Raw genomic sequence first — 20,399 nt, 5'->3', positions numbered from 1 at the left:
GTGGGGATGGTATAGTTGCTAATTGTTCATGCTTATAATATTGGGATTAAGTTAATTGTGATTAAAATCTTTGCATGCTTGATATTCTTTGATCTTCTTGCAAGTGCACATTGTTAGTTGATTAAAGGCGAATCTTTACTAACAAGGAACGGAAGTTAACTTAGTTAAGATTCATTACTATCGATTGTTCTTTAATTGCACCTCCCAATATATGGTTCTAGTGTGGAAACAAAGAGGCTATGTTAGGAGAAACCGATTAACCCTGGAAGGCGGTTTCATTGAACTTTATATCGATATTCATGCATGTTTAGTTCACTATTGATTTGCTTTTACGTTATTGCATGATCAAGCGGCATCTACATCTACCCATCTCCCTTGGTGTTTAGTTATATTGATTTTAAATCGTTTTATCTTTAGTTTAATCTCTTAGTCATTCCTATCCTTTGTCCCGAGATAACTTAAAGTCTAGTGATGAATGCGGTGTTTATGTGCTTCTCCCTGTGGTTCGATCCCTCTTCTTGCCATGTACTTGTATTAGGATAAGTCGAGTGTTAAAAATTGTATTTTATTTAGGTGTAGTTGTCTAACGACGGAATTATTTTTCTATCAGCCATTTCAAAGAGATTTCAAACGATATATTATAAGCCCAATTCTGAGCTAAATCGAAGAAGTTATGATCAAAACATTAAACCGAGCCCTAAAACCGACACCCTTGAACTACAACTGCCATATATTTTGATACATAACAGATTTTAACCTAATTATAATGGAATTCTAAAGTAGACATTCATAGCTTTCCAATGATATCTCACATGCCTTAATCCGACTTTGCAATCAAAAGTTATGAAAGTTTTAAAAATGTGTTTTCGCATAAGGCAAACTTCACCAAAAGCAACTCAGTATTGAGATGCGCGCGACACCCAGCGTGACTCATAGAGTTGCACGGGCCACCTGATAACGTGGCTCTAAAACCCTAAACTTAAATCCCTATGCCTATAAATAGTGGTCTTCGTTCAACCCAAAAGAGGACCAAAAAATAAGAATTCTAACCCTAGCATTCCAAAAACCCTAATCTCTCAAATTCTCTTACTATCATACTACTTTTTCTTCTCCCTTACCAAATAACTTCTAACCCTAATTAATTCCATTGAAGTCCTTGGAGGTACGAAGAAGAAAGAAAGTAGATAAACGCATTAAACGGAGATTTAACACAAAAGAAGAACGTTTAGTTTCCTGAGCACTTAGATAAATCACTTTACTTTTATTGTTTAAATAAATTTAATTGAATAAATAGTGTTGTTTGATCAATTTAAAAAAAATCATTAATTTATTCACATGGTATTCTTTTGTTAATCAAGACTAGAATTTGATAATTAATTGTTGTTTTGTCACATAAGATAAGGCAAAAATTGTTTATTTTGTTCTTTTCACAAATTTTGATTAAATAAGAAGAACGACTTTTATAATGTAATTCCTACGTGATTGACGCTTGTAAATAAAATCAACTAACTTAGTTTTAAGGAGCCACGTTGCACATATTGTTTGGTGATGAAATTGTGAAAAAGGAAGAGCTAGTAGAGGCCATAACTAGGGCTAGATTAGCGATTCCTCCTGAAAAGGAATGTTATTTTAGTACCCTCGCTCCCGAACTCATTTCAGGTACACGTAGACCAATTTGGGCATGGGTGAACTTACGATTCATGCTAATTTTCCCTTGAGCTCTACTTGGGAGAAAGGCATGAACGAGGTTTATGATTTTTTCTAAAACTCATTGGTAACTCCTACTTGTTTCTTGCAAAATAGTGTGATGAGAGGATCATTTCTAATTCAAGGTCCCCCAAATAGTCAGGAATTCCAATCCTAATACACCCTAACAAGTGTAAAGTCCTAGGATTTTAAAAGGCTATGGGCATCTAAGGAGAAAGATCCCCTATGATGGGAACACTATTCTTATAACTCCCATTTCGCTAGCATGTGGAAAACAAGATTCAATTTTAGAGGAACTTGGCTTTGAAAGGTTAAATTGGGTCATTCGCGGGTATTTACACTTATCTAAATCCGGTAATATCTTTCCTTGATAATTCTCTAATGGTTAATAATTTGTTGGACATGTGTTGGTTTGTTGGATTCATCTCTTGTTTTTCCTCTACCGTGGATTATTTTATTTATGTTATAAAATGTTGTCTCATTCAAGCTTGGGGGAGGGTATTTTATCATGTTTAGTGGGATGTTGATTCGTATATGCCATGCACATTTGTATATGAATTTCCATGTTTTTTATTTTGAAAAACTCCAAAAAGATTTTTGTTTCTTATAAGGAAAATTTGCATTGTGTTTTGTTTTGTTCTTGCTTTAGACATAATACTTTTGGACTTTGTTCTTGCTTTAGACATAATACTTTTGCACTTGAATAGTTTAATGCTTTTCTTCTTAAATGGTAACGATGTGCATGTTTTGAGAGTTTGTTTGGTTGATTCTAGGATAGATATGCCAAGGTAGTGTGTTTAGAACTTTTGGGACCTTAAAGTCGGATTCCAATTGTTTGTGGTAAGTAGGAATTATTCCCTTTGGTGAATGTGAAACTAATTGTGAGTTATTGATATAACCATGTGAAGATTAATTCTTTTCTAGCCTTCTACATATTTTGCATGAGGCACATGGAACCTTCACTATTGTATGCTTTATCTATGACTTGACTCTTGTCTCCCAAGATCGCGAACAAGCCATTTAGGAAGGAAAAAGGCATGTCTTCGGGGTGGTGATTTTTCCTTTTCTGTATAGTTTTTCTATTTCTTTATTTTTGGTTTTCATTTGCCTACTTGCTAACCATTTGAACCATAAACCTTCTTATCAAGCCATATCTTTAGTTTTTGAGCCTTTTGTTTCATTCTTGTTTCCATTCTTGGTTTTTGTGAAGCAATTGATCATTGTTGTTGGAGATTATGGTGGATTAGTTTAAATATTGAATTTATAATGTAAGAAAGTGTGTTTCTGTATATTTTGTGAATAAAGGCAAATGCCTAGTTGAAAAAACCGTCCATAGTTAAAAGAGGCAAGGACAAAGCAATAAAGTGAAAAAGGAAAAAAAACAAGAAAAAAATGAAAAAGAAAAAGCAATAGCAAATTCTTTGAAAAAGAAAAAAAAAAGAAGAATGAAAAAAGTCCAAAAATATTTTTATGTAAGTGTGTTTCTCCCTACTTAGAGCATTGAGGACAATGCTCTATTTAAGCTTAAGGAAAGCGTTCTTACGCTTTTTGTATATATGTTTGTGATTTTGGCTTTGAAAAAGCTTGGGAGTGTTGGCGTTTTTGGTGAGTGATTTCTTGATTATGGTGTTGAGATTTGACTAATCTTTGCTTCACAATTTTAATATACCACCAAATTTCAAATTTCATCTTACCTTCACCCTTTTTTCCCATACATTACAACCCTTTCCAAGACCTTTTGACCTTTTTGATTGAGTCATAAGTCGGTGGAGGGAGATGTGGTTCAACCCTTTGGAGCGGTTTGCATAGTCAAGATGTCGAGTAGCCTTGAAAAACTCTTCTTTATCGGTTCCTTCAAGGAATTATTGAGATGCTCTTTAAAGTGGATTTGAAACTAGTAGGGAGAACGCGGTAAGATTTTTTGGGATGAGGGTGAATTGTGTCGTATTAGTTCACTATGCTTAGCATATTTTATGTTTCAATCAACCTTGGATATCTTGAAATATGCACTCCCTTATTTGTTTAGAAAGACTTGTTTCCATTTGTGCTTGTTCATTTGCAAAAATCCATTCATGACCATTTTTTTTTCTTTTTCTTTTTCATGCTTTGCCTTGTTTGTTTGGTTTGAGAGAGTCGTAGGTTAACCTCTTAGGAAACCCTCACGAGACGTCACGTGTCCTCATGACAACTTTGGGGTTTTAACGGCTTGTTGTAGCTAAAACAAGCCTGATTCTGCAAAAGTGAGTTAGTGTATATTCTTGTCTCCTCTCTTTTTCTTTTGTTTGTTTGAATAAGCTCATCATTTTTTTCCATTACTTATTTTGGTTTTTCTCGAGGACGAGCAAAATATAAGCTTGGGGGTATTTGATGAGTGGCATTTGTGACACTAATTTGATGAGTATTTAGGTTGTTTTTACCTTCTTTTCATAGCTTTCTTTCTTAATAAATGCTTAACTCTATGTATTTTCTCTTTCTTTACCTTTTCTCTGTTATTTTGTGTTATTATGGTTTTTCTAGTGTTTTCTCCTTTATTTGCTCTCTTTTCGTGGTTATAGGTATTGTCAAGGTTTTGGTTTTGGTTTTGATATTGGTGGCCAACTAAGTTGGAAGATGCATTTGGAGCAAACTTATAGCATTTTAAAAGCTTAAGATGCAAGGAAGTGGATGCTCCTACACTCTCAAGCCGCACTCCCATGAAAGATGGTGCTGAACCCACCGTGGAGGCCCTTTGAAACTGCCACCCCCACTGTTCATCAAGTGGAGCTCACAAAGACCCATTAGCGAGCGCACGAGACAATTTGGTTTCCACTCCATTTATAAATACCTTTCTTAACCGGATTTTTTTAAGAAGTTTTAAGACAGAATTTTGATCATAATTTTAGCTTAGTTGAGTGTTTCTTTCTCTAGTTTTAAGGTTAGTTTAGGAGTAGACTTAGAGAGAGAAAGTAATAGTTTTGAATGGTGATTTAAGAGATTTTTGATACAAGGGTTACAATATTATTGAGAGATTCATGTTTGTTTGATTTGGTTTTGATGTTTGATTATTGATTAGTTTATTTGTTCTTCATATTTTGCTGATTCTTAATTTCTTTAGTTTCTTCTTGCTTAGATTATGATTCTTGAGTAGTTTTTTTATTAGGGATTGGGTAAAACTTGTATGATTAATTAGTAGTGATTAATTTTTGAATTGTGTTGATTTATTGTTTAGATAAAAGTGATTAATGTAAGTTTGCATGTGTGTAATTTGATTAGACCTTGAGAATTAAGCTAGATTGCATTGTGGTTTCTAATGATATGACACATTGATTTAGGAATTGCAATTGTCGATTGGTTTGGATTGTGATTCTCCTAGTTTTTTTATTTGTAGAGACCACTAGCTTAAAGATTAGGAGATAGCTCATTGATTCTAATTGATGGCTCTTGTCATTAGTCTTCACAACCATTGGTTTGCATGTTCTTTATAAGTTGTCATTGGGTTTTGATGAGTCCGACTCACCGCAGAAAAAAAAACCCGAGCCTAAGGAAAAAACTCACAAATAATAAAACAAAATGCATAAATTAATTTTGTAGTGTGCTTCTCTCAACCGGATGGAGCTCTTATTTGAAAAAGCCAGGTATCACAAAGGGCGATGACCTCCGACAGAGTCCACCCACACCGCGACCCGACCGGTCTACTACTTGGAGGTTAGCCAAGTCCGACCAAAATGACTACCCGATTAAATGATGAGCTTATATGTTTTCTCTCAAGTGGAAATGCCTAATTGAGCTATTACTGAAATGAGTTTTCCCAATTCCCAAGTGGGATATTTCTAGGGAATCTCGAGAGAGAAATCCACTCTCACATCAATGTGGTAGAGTTGGTAAAATCAATTTTCTTCTTTTATTTTTAAATGAAAAACAAAAAAAAAATAACCAACAACTAATTAATCAACAAGTGGCATTCTAAGAGAAGGGGTTAAGTAAGGACCACAAGGGAAAAAGGGAGGAATAATACTTTATCCCTAAGCTTCCCAAAAACCGGGTCCCTAGTGCCATGTGCCCCAATGGGCTATTCTCATGTGGCATGTCGAGCCTAGGCACCCAAACAGCCCAACTTGCGCTTAGTGTGCGCGGTTGGGCTACTGCTATATGCGGCTGGACATAGCTACGTTGCTAGACATGCTAGCAATCTAGCGCGCTACTATCTCATTGATGCGTCTGCCCCGCACATCATAGCATGACTTTCTAGCCATGTGTCGGCAGCCTTGCTAGCAACGGTGTGCTAGCATGCGGCAGCCTCTAGCTAGCCAACCTAGGCTCAGCTTGTGCGCATGCTAGCCATCTTGCTATTAAAAATGCCCCAAGCAATCAGTTTTCTCAGAGAATTCTGATGCTAGGGTTATTTTGGCAAATTGTTGATTAATTAGTGATTTTTACTGTCTTGTTTTTTATTAATTCGAATTGACTTGCGACGCTCGGTTTTGACGCTCCTAGCTCGATTTTTGACATCTAAATATTTTTTATTTGAGTGTCTTATTAATACCTTCCGAATTCATTCTTCGAGTCGGATCATTAGTTTCTAGAGTGTGACCCAAAGGGTTCAGTCAAGATTAAGCAGTAATATTAATTATTCAATAATATTTCTGATCGGAAGCGGCCTCCACCTAAGCATTATTATCACTTGAACTTACTGAATATATAGATTTCCAATAGCTCCAAACCCGCTATTGGAATAATACACTTCTTCGAAGGACACCATTCTTTTGAATCTCCCACTTGTGCTTCCAGGCAAGTGCGCTTTTACTGTATACTCTTTTTCTTATGTCACTTAATGTCTCTTCTTGAATTATAAGGTAAGATTATTCGTCATCTTTATTACGTGCAAAAGTGTTTTTCAAAATCCGAGTTTGAGTGTCAATAAAAAGATGATTTCTAAAATCCATCTGAACATGACCATGCATTTTCATAGTCTCACTCTTCGAGAGGCCTTGTAAAAAACAAAGGCATGTTCCCTATTTTTAGTAGGGGACATTCCTAGTCTTGTAATGTCAGCTTCTCTTACTAAGAGGACCTTGTCGTCTGAGTGTTGCGATTATAATCTCCATGTATGGCAGACGTTTAACTAACATCAAAACGGACTAGTACTCAAACAAGAGAACTCACAATACTCATGGTCAAGGAACGAAGTTCGGATAGCCATAATGAGAAGTATACTTATTACGATTTTTAAATCTCTGTAAGAATTTTCATAGATCCAGTATGGTTCTAAACCAATACCTGTGCAAATGATTTATGACAATCATGTCCTTATACCCTAAGAAACGGTGTTAAAAATAAAACTCCACACAAATCTCAAGCAGTCATTAATCGTCCATCATTTAAATGACCTCGAGTGGGGATAATTTTAAATTATAATATCCAATGTTCACTTAATAGGTGTTTCTTTATCCAAGACTAATCTTGATACCCTATTTTGAATATTCTTATATTCAAATCGACTAAACATTTAATTCTAAACAACAATTAAATAGAAACAAAGTGATAAGATTGCATGAAATTGAATTACTCCAAAACTTGAATGGTTCATCTTAGTGTCTTACATTAAAATATTCAAAATTAATTAAAACACTAAACAGGGAAATATAAGTTAAACTCCAACGTGCCTGATTCCCATTGCCTCAACGTGCTTTTTGTGCTTCACTTGGGGAAGAGGTTTAGTTAGTTGACCGGCTACACTGTCATCTGTTCAAACTTTACAAATTCTGATTTCAACCTCTGATTACCATTCTCTTATCATGTGAAATTGCTGATTGACATGTTTGACCTTCTGATGTTCCCTTGACACTTTGGCCTGAGCAATAGCTCCATTATTGCCACAATAGAGGGATATTGGACCGATGGAGGGTACACCATCAAGTATTCGGCTTCAATTGTAGAATATGCAGTTGTGCTCTGCTTAGCACTCTTCCAACTAAACGCTCCTCCATATAGACAGAACACATATCGAGACTGTGATTTGAAATCGTCTCTGTCTATTTTGAAGATTGCGTTTGTATAACCATCAACAACTACTTCTTTCGAGCCACCATATACAAGGAATTTATCCTTGTTCCTTTTTAGGTACTTTAGGATATTCTTGGCCACAGTTCAATGCGCCTCTCCTGGGTCTGATTGGTATTGGCTTGTAGCACTCGAGGCATACAATACATCTGGCCTAGTATATATCATGGCATACATGACCAATCCAATTAGCGAAGAATATGGGATATCATTCATCCTTTCTCGCTCATTAGGTGACTTTCGTTACTGCTTCTTGCTAAAGTTTATGCCATGTGACATGAGTAAGTGACCTCTCTTGGCCCCTTCCATCCTAAATCGTGCAAGTACCTTATCAGTATAAGTACTCTAACTCAATCTAATCATCCTCTTAGATCTATTCCTATAAATCTTGATGCCCAATATGTTGTGAGCCTCTCCTAAGTATCTCATTGAAAAACATTTTCTAAGCCAGGCCTTTACAGACTCCAACATCGGAATGCTATTTCCAATGAGCAATATATCATCGATACATAAGACTAAGAAGGCGATGTCACTCCCACTGACTTTCTTGTAAACACCATATTCATTTGGATTCTTGATAGTACAAAACATACTGATGGCTTCATCGAATCACAGATTCCAACTTCAGCTAGCTTGCTTCAGCCAATAGATGGAATTTTTAAGCTTACACAGTTTATCTGCATTGTTTTGATTAAGAAAACCTTCAGGCTGTATCATATACACAATTTATTCAAAAATTCCATTAAGGAAGGCGGTTTTGATGTACATCTATGATATTTCATAGTTGTAATATGAACCCATCGCTAGGAGGATCCAAACGGATTTAAGAATTTCGACCGGAGAAAAGGTTTCATCGTCATCAATACCATGAATTTTCCTGTAACCTTTTGCTACCAATCTAGCTTTGTAAATGAATACATTTCCATCTTTGTCGGTTTTTTACTAGAGTTGGATCTAGGTCGTTGAAACTAATCCTCCCTCGATCAAACAAAATTTATAAACACTTAACAAACCTCTATACTAGTATAGAGGCACGCAAGGGTCGAACCCAAAGGAACGTTAATGTTCAAGCGTTCTCAATTTTGTGTCCATGCTAGGTCGAAGACAAAGATAAAAGAAGAACACTAACAACTAAAAAACAAAGAAACCAAACAAATAAAGCACTAGGAACGGGGATCAACAAGAATAATGACAATTGTAGCAACTCCGAAATACATGCAAATCAATGGTTGTGAAGACTAATGGCAAGCTCAATTAAAAGAGTCAACAAGCTATCTCCTAGAGGTCAAACTAGTTCCAACTACTAGAGACTCTAACTAGGAGCATCACTAATCAAGCTCAATCGACAATTACAATTCCTAAATCAATGGTCCATATCATTAGAAACCACAATGCAATCTAGCATAATTCTCAAGGCCTAATCGAATTACACACATGCAAACATCCATTAATCACTTTAATCTCAACAATTAATCAACACAATCCCCAAAATAAGCACAATCAATCAATCACACAAGTTTCACCCAATTCCTAGCAAACAACTACACTAAATTCATCATCTAATCAACAAACAATTAAATAAATCAAGAATCAACAATATATGGAGAAAAACTACACTAATCAACGATCAAACATCAAAATCAAACCAAACAATTATGAAATCAAACAAAGCAATAAAATAAGATAGAGTATATAATGCTCATTGATAATAGAGAAGATCTCCAACACAATTGTCACCATTAAATCTTCAATTTCTCAATCACCGTTGACATTCCTTACTTTTCTCTCTCTAAAATCTACTCCTAAACTAACCCTAAAACTAGAGAAAGAAGCTCTCAAATAAGCTAAAATTATGATCAAATCTAAAATCAAGCTTCTCCAAAAACGTGCTTTAAAAATTGGGTTACAATGATATATATAGGAGGCGCGAACAAAAACCGAGAAAGGAAGTACCCAGAGAGGCACGACCGCGCGAGCAGGGGTGGCGTGCCCGCTTACATGGGCTAGGCGCCCACGCCCGTGCTTCGCACGCCCGCGCATCTCTGGGTTTTTCGAACTTTCTCGCGGCTTCGTGCATTCGCTAAGATCGAACAATTATGATGATGATACACAATAAGGTAGGCAGTCCCTAAACACCATGATTGTGGGTTCAACACCCCATATTCATGAGAGCACAACATGAGAGCGTAAGAGCTAAGACTTGGAATTTCCCCTTCCTTGCATCTTGAGCTTTCCAATTGCCATGACCTTGCTCCAAAAGCTTCATCCACCTTAGTAAATCACCAATATAAATACTCCAACCTCGTACAATACCTACAGCAACAAAAATAATGCAAATAACGGAGAAAAGACTAGAAAAATCATAGAAATGCACAAAAGGTACCAAATAAGAGAGTGAAGGTAAGACTAAGACCAAAAGCATAAAACTAAACATTTATTAAGCATGAAAGCCATGAAAATAAGGTAAAAAAAACCTAAATACTCATCAAATGGGTGTCAATTATGACACCCATCAAATACCCCCAAGCATACCTTTTGCCCGTCCTCGAGCAAAATAAAACCAAGGGAGAAATGATGGGCTTAATTAAACAAACTAAAAAGAAGATAAGAGACAAGAGTATACACTAACTCACTTTCATAGGAATCACGGTCAATTTTATCAACTAGAGACAAGCCATTTAAACCCCTAGTTCGCCCTAGAGGACGAGTGATGCTCTCGTAAAGGTTTCCTAAGAGATTAACCTATAACTCTCATAGTAATTCATGCAAGGAAAAGAATGAAGAAGAAAATCCGAAGAAAAGCAAAACAACCAATTGCTCATGAAAGGACTTTTCCAAATGTACAAGCATAAATGAATGCAAATCTTTCTACACAAGTAAGGGAGTGCACGTTCCAAGATACCCGAGGTTGATTGAAATATAAAAATGCTAAGCATAGGAACTAGAGAAACGCAATCCACTTTCATCCCAAAAGGTCTTACCGCGTTCTCCCTACTAGTCTCATATCTTCCCCTAGTGAGAATCTCAAAAGTTCCACGAAGGAACTAGAAAAAGAGATAATTTTTTGCTACACGACGTCTTGACAATGCATCCCCTTTCCATTGGCTTTAACCCATAATGCCCTCCCCTGAAATTTGACTCAACCTCTAGGTCGAAAGGTCTTTCCCAATGGTTGTAACGTAAGGTAAAAAAGGGTTAGGTGTAGGGTAAAATTTTAAAATTTGGCGGTACACCTAAGTTGTGAAGCAAGATTGGTCAAATCTCGACGCCAAAACAAATAGAACACCAAACAAAAACAAACTAACACCCCCAAGCTTATTCAAAGCTATAACCATAATCATATATACAAAAAGTGTAAACGCCTCTCCCCCAAGCATAAAGGAAGCATTGTTCTCTATGCTTGAAATGGGGAAAAAAATCACATTAAAATATTCTTGATTTTTCTTATTTTCACTTTTTTTTTGTATTTTCATTTCTTTCAAAGCAATTGTCTATGCCTCTTTAACTTAGGACGACTTTTTCAATTTTGCATTTATTATGTCATTGCCTCTTTTGACTTTGGACGGCTTTTTCCAACTTTCAATTGCCCTTATTCACAATATATACAAAAGACAAGCTTGATTACAACTAGAACCAATATCCACCATTATATACCACAGACTCCAAAAACATGACCATTTGCTTCACAAAAACAAAAAATGGAACAAAAAAAAATACAAAAGGCTCAAAATTCTAAAGATGTGGCTTGAAAAGAAGGGAAAAGGATCAAATGGTTAGCAAGAAGGCAAATGAAACTCAAAGAACTAAAAGAAGAAAATTAACCTAGAAAAGAAAAATTACCACCCCGAAAAGAAGCCTTTGTCATCCCTAGATGGTTCGGTCTCTTGTTTGAGAATTATGAGTCAAGATTCTAGATTAGGTTCACAATAGTCAAGGATCCATGCCGCTCAAGCAAACATATGTTGAAGGCTTGACAAATAATGAACCTCACATGGATGTAGTAAAAACTCACTATTGGTTTGAATTCGACTATAGGAAGCAACTACCAACATGCCACAGACAAGTAGAATCCGGTTTCATGGTCCCACTAGTTCTAACCAACTACCTTAGCATGCTTTATCCTTGAATCAACCAAGCATACTCTCAAACCGTTCACACCGTTACCATTTAAGAAGAAAAGCATTCCATTATACAAGTCCAAAAGTATTATGTCCAAAGCAAGAACAAAACAAAGATACATTGCAAATTTGCCTTGATAGAAACAAAAATCTTTTTGGATTTTTTCAAAATATAAGAACATGGAAAAGCATATACAAAGGTGCATAGCATATGTGAATCAACATCCCATCAAACATGATAGAATACCCTCCCCCAAACTTGAATGAGACAATACACTCAAACATAAATCATAGAAACCATGGGAGGGGAAATCAAGGAGAGAAATCCAACAAACCAACATATATCTAACAAGTCATCATCCACTTGAGAAAGAGCAAGGAAGGATATTACCGGATATTAGGTGGGTGTAAATACCCGCAAATGACCCAATTAAACCTTTCAAAGCTAATTTTCCAAGAATTGAACCTTGTTTCCATATGCTAGCAAAAATAGGATTCAACCTTCCTTGATTCTTGATCCAAATTGAAGCATCAAAGTATATCAAGTCATGTACCTAGCAAAAGGCACATAGACGTTTCCATAAGAGAAAATCTATTCTAAAAAGAAAATGAAAATCTAATCTAAAGCACGGGTTACTTCTCAAGAAAGGCTTGCTTAAGGTCCAAGCTTGACTGCTCTAGTAAAATAATATTGCAACAAACGTAAAATCTTGTCAAATGCACTATTACCCATTTCATAAGAAAGTAAGTGTGCACATGACAAAAATAAGGCATGCAACAAGCTTAGTGTACACCTATGAGGTGAGAGATGCCAAGAGAAGGAAGAAGAATCAAAAGAAAAGTCAACAAAATAAGAAGAAAAAGAAAAAGATGGCAAACTCTCCTCATAATATTTTTTGGTGGCAATATCACCCTTTTCCTCAATAATAGACAAATGAGGGACATTAAAATCATCATAGACAAGGGGGTCCCCAATAGGCTTATTGACAAAAGAAGGGAGAGAAATAGGCGTGTAAGGGATATGGTTGAATCCACTTGAAAAAAGGGGTATGAGAAAAGGGAAAGGGGTAGCTACTCCCTCACCACAAGGTACCACATCGCCAATGAGGGCAAAAATATCAATCATAGAATCTTCAAAGGAAGAACACTCATGATCATCATCTCCCTCAAACATCCAACATCCAAGAGGAATAACATAATCTCCTCCACTACATTCATGAACAACAACTCCCTCAACTTCCTTAAAGCCCAAAGTCTCATAACCATGCATGAATGGATGTAAATTCATTTCAAAATCATCTCTCTCCCATGAAGCATTCTCAATGAACTTAGTTAAAAGGCTATGGGTATTCCTTTGACACTCAATAAACACATTGGACATAACCTCAAACAAGTCCATATACTCATGGGTAGAATAGTCACATACATACACTTGAGACTCATCACAATCAACAAAGGAATAGATGTCAAGATTCAAAATATCATCAAAATCATCATCACTCTCGACTCCCTTTCCTTCACTCATATGCTCATTAATAGGACTCTCACACACTCTTGGTTGCTCGTTAATATCATTATCATCAATCTCAACACACACATTGGATTTGGAATTTTTACAAGCAAGCGTCAAGAGTGATATTTGGCATTCTAGCTGTTCACCAACCCTTCTTCTCTCCTCCATTAGAGATTCTTAATAAGAATTAAGAGATTCAAAAGATGTATAATATTGAGGCTCAACAAAAGAAGAAGAAGTATAACAAAGATTGGAAGAATAAACATTAAAAACATGAGCATATACATCACATTAGGGGGTAGGGGCACAATCAGACTTATGTGATTTGTTAACTTCAGAATACACATCATTATCATGAATAAAAGAGGAAATAGAATCGAAAGCATTTGTTCTAGGTTCAACTATGGGATCACGTGACATATCATGGGAAATCATGCTAGCATTAGAAGAATTAACACACTGCACATCAAAATTAGAAGCACTATTACCCTTATTATAGACTTCCCAAGCAAACCAAACATAAAAATCCCAAGCATCATCGATAGAAAATGCTCTAAATTTACCATTATGCATTCCTTCAACTATATCCCTAGTTTGTTCATTCAAACCAAAATAACAAATCTCACAAGCCTCTCAAATACTACGATGATTATAGTCAATAAATCCCTCAAGTCTATGGAAATATTCACAAAAAGGCTCATTGTCATATTGAAGAAATGAGAAACATGCCATTCTTTACAAAGCAAACAAAAATCAAATAAAAGAAAAGTATATACAAAGAACTAGACTCAAGCAATCAAAAACACTCAAACATAGACACCGTTCCCCGGCAATGGAGCCATTTTGACGAGGGGTGGAACTAGGTCGTTGAAACTAATCCTCCCTCGATCAAACAAAATTTATAAACACTTAACAAACCTATATACTAATATAGAGGCATGTCAAGGGTCCCCAAAAGAGCGGTAATGTTCAAGCGCTCACAATTATGTGCCTAAGCTAGGTCGAAGACAAAGATAAAAGGAGAACACTAACAACTAACAAACAAAGAAACCAAACAAAATAAAGCACTAGGAACGGGGATAAACAAGTAGTCATGACAATTGTAGGAACTCGGAAATACATGCAAGTCAATGGTTGTGAAAACTAATGGCAAGCTCAATCAAAAGAGACAACAAGCTATCTCCAAGAGGTTAAACTAGCACCAACTACGAAAGACTCTAACTAGGAGCATCACTAATCAAGCTCAATCGACAATTGCAATTCCTAAATCAATGGTTCATACCATTAAAAACTACAATGCAATCTAGCATAACTTTCCAGGCCTAATCGAATTACACACATGCAAACATCCATTAATCACTTTAATCTCAACAATTAATCAACACAATCCCCAAATTAAGCACATTCAATCAATCATACAAGTTTCACCCAATTCCTAGCAAACAACTACACTAATTTCATCATCTAATCAACAAACAACTAAATAAACCAAGAATCAACAATATATGAAGAACAACTACACTAATCAACGATCAAACATCAAAATCGAACTAGAACAAATATGAAATTAAACAATGCAATAAAATGAGATAGAGCTTAGAATGCTCATTGATAATAGAAAAGATCTCCAACATAATTGTCACCATTGAATCTTCAATCTCTCAATCACCATTGAAATTCCTCACTTTTCTCTCTCTAAAATCTACTCCTTAACTAACCCTAAAACTAGAGAGTGAAGCTCTCAACTAAGCTAAAATTATGATCAAAATCTAAAATGAAGCTTCTCCAAAAACTTGTTTAAAAATCTGGTTACAAAGGTATATATAGGAGGCGCGAACAAAAACCGAGCAAGGAAGTACCCAGAGAGGTACGGCGGCGCGCGAGCAGGGGTGGCGCGCCCGCGCACATGGGCTGCGCACCCGCACCCGTGCTACGCGCCCCCGCGCATCTTTGGGTTTCTCCAACTTTCTCGCTGCTTCGTGCGTTCGCTAAGGTCGCACAATTATGATGATGATAAACACTAAGGTAGGAAGTCCCTAAACACCATGATGGTGGGTTCAACACCCCATATTCATGAGAGCGCAAGAGCTAAGACTGGAATTTCCACTTCCTTGCATCTTGAGCTTTCCAATTGCCATGAGCTTGCTTCAAAAGCTTCCTCCACCTTAGTTAATCACCAACATCAAGACCTAAACCTCGTACAATACCTACAACCACAAAAATAGAGCAAATAAAGGAGAAAAGACTAGAAAAACCATAGAAATGCACAAATACTACAAAATAAGAGAGGGAAGGTAAGACTAACACCAAAAGCATAAAACTAAGAATTTATTAAGAATGAAAGCCATGAAAAGAAGGTAATAAAAACCTAAACGCACATCAAATGGGTGCCATTTATGACACCCACTACTACAAAAAGCGTGTTTTCTGGACGCTTTTTAAGGCTTTTTTCGACGCTAAAAGCCGTCGAAAAATTAATTCTCGACGCTGCTAAAAAGCGTCGAAAATACGTGAGTCGAAAATTTTCAGGGACACAAAAAAGCGTCGAGATTCTCGATGCTTTTTTGTGTCCTAACTAATATACGAAACATCGAAAATTACGTATTTCGCGCATTATCCCAAATGTGTGTAGCTTTTTAGCGACGCTTTTTTGTGCCAGAATCATTAAATTGGCGACGCTTTATTTTGTCCATATTTTCATACATCTGATTTTAATATTTTGAAGATGCTTTTTCTGTCTATATTTTCTTTGTTGGAGACGCTTTTTCTTGTCCAAATTCTTATTTCACACGTATATTATTATTATAAGTGTACTAGTAATCTAGTATTACCAATAAAATAGAGAAAGAAAATTTATGGCAGTTTTTTTTTATTGCATATATAAATATATTATAGTATATGTACAATTAAATTATCTCATAGAAATGAGAAATACAACCGCTATATTTCAAAGTTACACTTTATTCGTGACTAGTGGTAGTGGAACAAATATGCTCATTTCTTTACAAAAAAATTGCAACCTATCTCTAATTTAGCTGCTACTTAATGTGCTTGCAAAAGGGCGTAAAACAAAGTGTCGACCAATAACTCATTGTTAGCCTTGAATTCATCGCAAACCCTCTGATGTTTCTGAATCCTAAAGCAAGAACTAGTTGTTCAGTTTATCTTGGGGAGAAAGGCAACAACAACATCGTGGATTAAAAACAGCACTGATATTGTGGTCAACACAACCGTGTGGTCAGAATCCTGCAGCAACAACAACAATATTTATACAACTTATTGTTCTAATTTTGATGATATTGATGTTTAGAAGAAACAAAGGATGGTGAGAAATATTTATGGAAAAAATCTAGTTGAACAATGGAGATGCATTACCATGACAATATATGGGATATTCCATTCAGATAGATATCCACATAATTCATTTCTATTTCTCTCTGATATAGCTTAAGCTATGTCATAAAATCATTAGTATACAAAAAGTAACTTCAAAATATAAAATACAAGGGAAAAAACAGCTAGAGAGACAAAATGCATAATTTTAATTATTACAACACAATATTACTACAAATTATAAGCAAAATATCTCAGTTCAAGTAAACTTAGATGAATAACATCAAGGCTAAGGACAAAACTTAAAAATGGTTTAATGAATTCACTATTATAATTCCTGTAAAGAGGAAGCCTCCGTCAATTCACCAGCTGCACATTAATTAAAAAAAAAATTAACTAAAGGTCTAACCAGCCGATTACAAGTTACCTTATCGGGAAGGACTGAAGGATTCACCTTTTAAAGCACTAGGCAAATAGCTATGCTATGTTGGAGATCAACCTTGAATTGTAGAAACATCAAAAAGTGATGATGTTAGAAACATTATGTCGATTTTGAGTTATTTTGGAACGCTCAGGGTACTAAAAAAAAGAACATTTTAACAAAGTATATCATCATCCAAGACAATTAAAGTGACGTAGTATTCATTAAAATAACTCAAAACTAAACTAGAGTAAGCTGAAAGTAGAAAATTTTAGCACCATAATGAAATGTTAAAACAGGACTAAGACACTTATGCTTCAAAATCAAAACGTTTCCTACCGTAGAACTTAAATATCTCTAGATGCGACGACAGTAGTATGGCTCTGGTGTTCATCTGGTTCACAATATGCAAGAAACTCATCAAGTCAGCGTCATTGATAGTAGATTATGCAGAAGCATATAAAGAAGTTTGGAGAAATCAAAATCACAATGCATGAAAACTGCAATGAATTAAACAATGTGCAAAGAATACATTTCTTTTTAATGGAGAAAGGGAACTAGGGGAATAAGTGATGGAAGTTTGCAGCTTTACACCTGAAACTTCAGTTAGGCTAGACACTCATATCCGAGTCTTAGCAACATAAGTATAATGCTTATTTTAGAAAATGGACAAAATAACCCCCATTTTACACCAAATACGCATCATATAAATTGTAGTCACCTCTCATTGCATTCTACATATAATGTAACATGGAAACACAAGTCACGGTGGCAACCACATACAATGCAAACAAGGATAAGATCAGCTCCATTTTTATCACTCGGAAAAAACTTTCTGCATCCATTTACTGCATACTCTTTAGCGTTAGAAACAAGTTATGTATTGACAGTCCATATCAATCAAACACCAAACTAGAAAGGCATAATCAGATGAGTTGCTGACTAACAACATCAACATCATTTGTATATTATCTTATCTTCCAACCAAAAGGCAAATACTCAACGAAAGCAGTTTGAGTGTTTGACAAATTGGCACAACAGAACTGGAAAAATGCTCTTTGGTGCTTTGTGCCTAAACCATTAAACTTACTGTTTGACCTTATATTGCTTCATGGACTAATTAAGTACTTTCTAAATTTTGAATATTCCAACAAATCCTCCAACTAAAGGATTTTAAATATCGAGATTTAAATCCTAGAAAGATAATACGGTGTACAGGAGTTTTACAAATCCCTTCTTTTCTTGACACCTGATCGTAGAGGGTAATTCCTAATTATAAGATAAAGTTATTGGCTAACTTAATACCTTAGATATTGTATATCCGCTTTACCCTAATCCTTAATTAATATACCTCCTATGGTAGAGTTGAGGAATTTTTGCAAATATCAAAATTGATCCTCACATCATTATACAATTAGTTAAATCAGATCCAAAACTCACAAATCATCAAACTAAATTACAAATTACAAATAAAAAAAAAACCGCAACAATTACAAAGCACAAACATGGAAGAACAACAAATCAAATCAGAATAGAAAACCAGGAAAGAAATTTGAAATCAAAGAATGTCGAAGAAAGCGTACCCGTTCACCAACGAAAGCACCGGCGATGACGAAGGTGACATAGATGGAGTTGAACAAAAACCAGCGAAATTGGAGTTTATGGGAAATGGAATGTGAAAAGGAGAAATTTGTTTCAGTGGATGAAAATATTGAATAGATTATCAAGAAATTCAATGCTATTTCACAACAATCAAATATAACAAATTAAATCAGAACGGTATTTTAGCACAAAATCCTGGAAAGTGATGAGGAGAAGAATGAAATTACCTTAAATTGAAGAAATTAACAAGGAGAGGAAGGAAATTATATCATGGCTTCCATTTAATCCGCAGCGATTTGATCAACAGATGAACTGAGATCGTATAAAAATGAAGGAAAAAATAACAATTAGGGTTAATTTGTGTTGAAGTGTCGAGATCTGAGAGAGAGAGAGAGAGATTGTATGTGTGTTATGCGTGTGGGACTATGGGTATACTCGTGGATATAAGGCGGTTTCTAATACTTGTGTCACGTGCAAACCATACGAAGTTATCAACGCTTTTTAATGCCAAGAAATTGATTCGACACATAAAAGCGTCGAAAAAAGCGGAAATTTATTTTTCCGTTGACACCCCATACACAGCGTCGAACCAATAGCGTCCAAAAAGCAAGGGATTTGTAGTAGTGACCCATCAGTTTTCACTTTGAAAATCCACTTACATTTAATAGGTGGGTAACCCTCGGGTAAGCCAACCTAGTCCCAGACTTGATTTTCAAACATGGAAGCCATTTAGAAGAGTCAGTGCTGGCCATCGCTTGCTTCTAGGTTGCCGATTCGTCTCCCTGCATTACTAGGATGTCCTGATTCTCGGTTAATACAATACCAAGACACCTTTCAGGTTGAGACCTTAGCCTCTACGACCTACGCAGGGTAACGGTCTAAACATTTGCATTGTCGGTTTAATTTTGCACATTTTCACCAGCGTCAACAAATGCTATTTGAGCACTTTGACTGTCAATCTAATTTTGATGCTCGTCCTCTTGAATTTCATCGAGTTTGATTTTCCTCCCACTTGTCATTTTAGAATGGTGTTCCTTCTCCAAAAAGACACTATCTTAAGCAACAAACACTTTCTTCTCGGATTTATTGTAGAATTTATACCCTTTGGTTTCTTTTGGGTAGCCCACAATGAAAACCTTGTCAGATTTGGGGTGAAGTTTGTCAGAAATTAATTTCATGACATATGCTTCGCATCCCCATATATTTAGAAAAGACAACCTAGGAGGTTTCTTCGTCCATACCTTGTATGAAGTCTTTTCTACAGTTTTTGATGGAGCTCGGTTTAGTGTTAGCGCTGTGGTTAGAAGTGTGTGTCCCAAGAAAGAGATAGGAAGATCACTAATACATATTGTTGATCGTACCATGTCCAGCAAGGTTCGATTTCTCCTTTCGGATACTATGTTCCATTGTGGAGTTCCTGGAGGTGTCAATTTTGAAAGTATACCCTCTTCTTTAAGATGATCATCAAATTCTTGGCTCAAGTATTCACCACCTTGATCTGATCGAAGGGATTTTATTTTCTTGCCAAGCTGATTTTTAACTTCACTCTGAAATTCTTTGAACTTTTCAAATGATTCAGATTTGTGCGACATAAGGTAGACATATCCATATCTACTATAGTCGTCTATGAAGGTGATAAAATATCAATGGTTGTTTCTTGTGGTAG

The 20,399-nt window shown here is 35.7% G+C and overlaps 1 long non-coding RNA gene across 1 annotated transcript; it reads right to left on the bottom strand.

Annotated features, from left to right (window-relative positions):
• Window positions 1-16,771: 16,771 nt before the first annotated feature.
• Window positions 16,772-18,797, bottom strand: LOC110711228. Its single transcript, XR_002509308.1, has 2 exons — window positions 18,715-18,797; window positions 16,772-17,525 (listed from the first exon to the last, which is right to left on the bottom strand). It is a non-coding gene; the product is annotated as an uncharacterized LOC110711228 (long non-coding RNA).
• Window positions 18,798-20,399: the final 1,602 nt, after the last annotated feature.

Source organism: Chenopodium quinoa, unplaced genomic scaffold, assembly GCF_001683475.1.
Source record: "Chenopodium quinoa cultivar QQ74 unplaced genomic scaffold, ASM168347v1, whole genome shotgun sequence".
Classification (NCBI taxonomy): domain Eukaryota; kingdom Viridiplantae; phylum Streptophyta; class Magnoliopsida; order Caryophyllales; family Amaranthaceae; genus Chenopodium; species Chenopodium quinoa.
The sequence above is the reverse complement of the archived record's forward strand: the minus strand, read 5'-3'. Positions and strand labels throughout refer to the sequence as shown.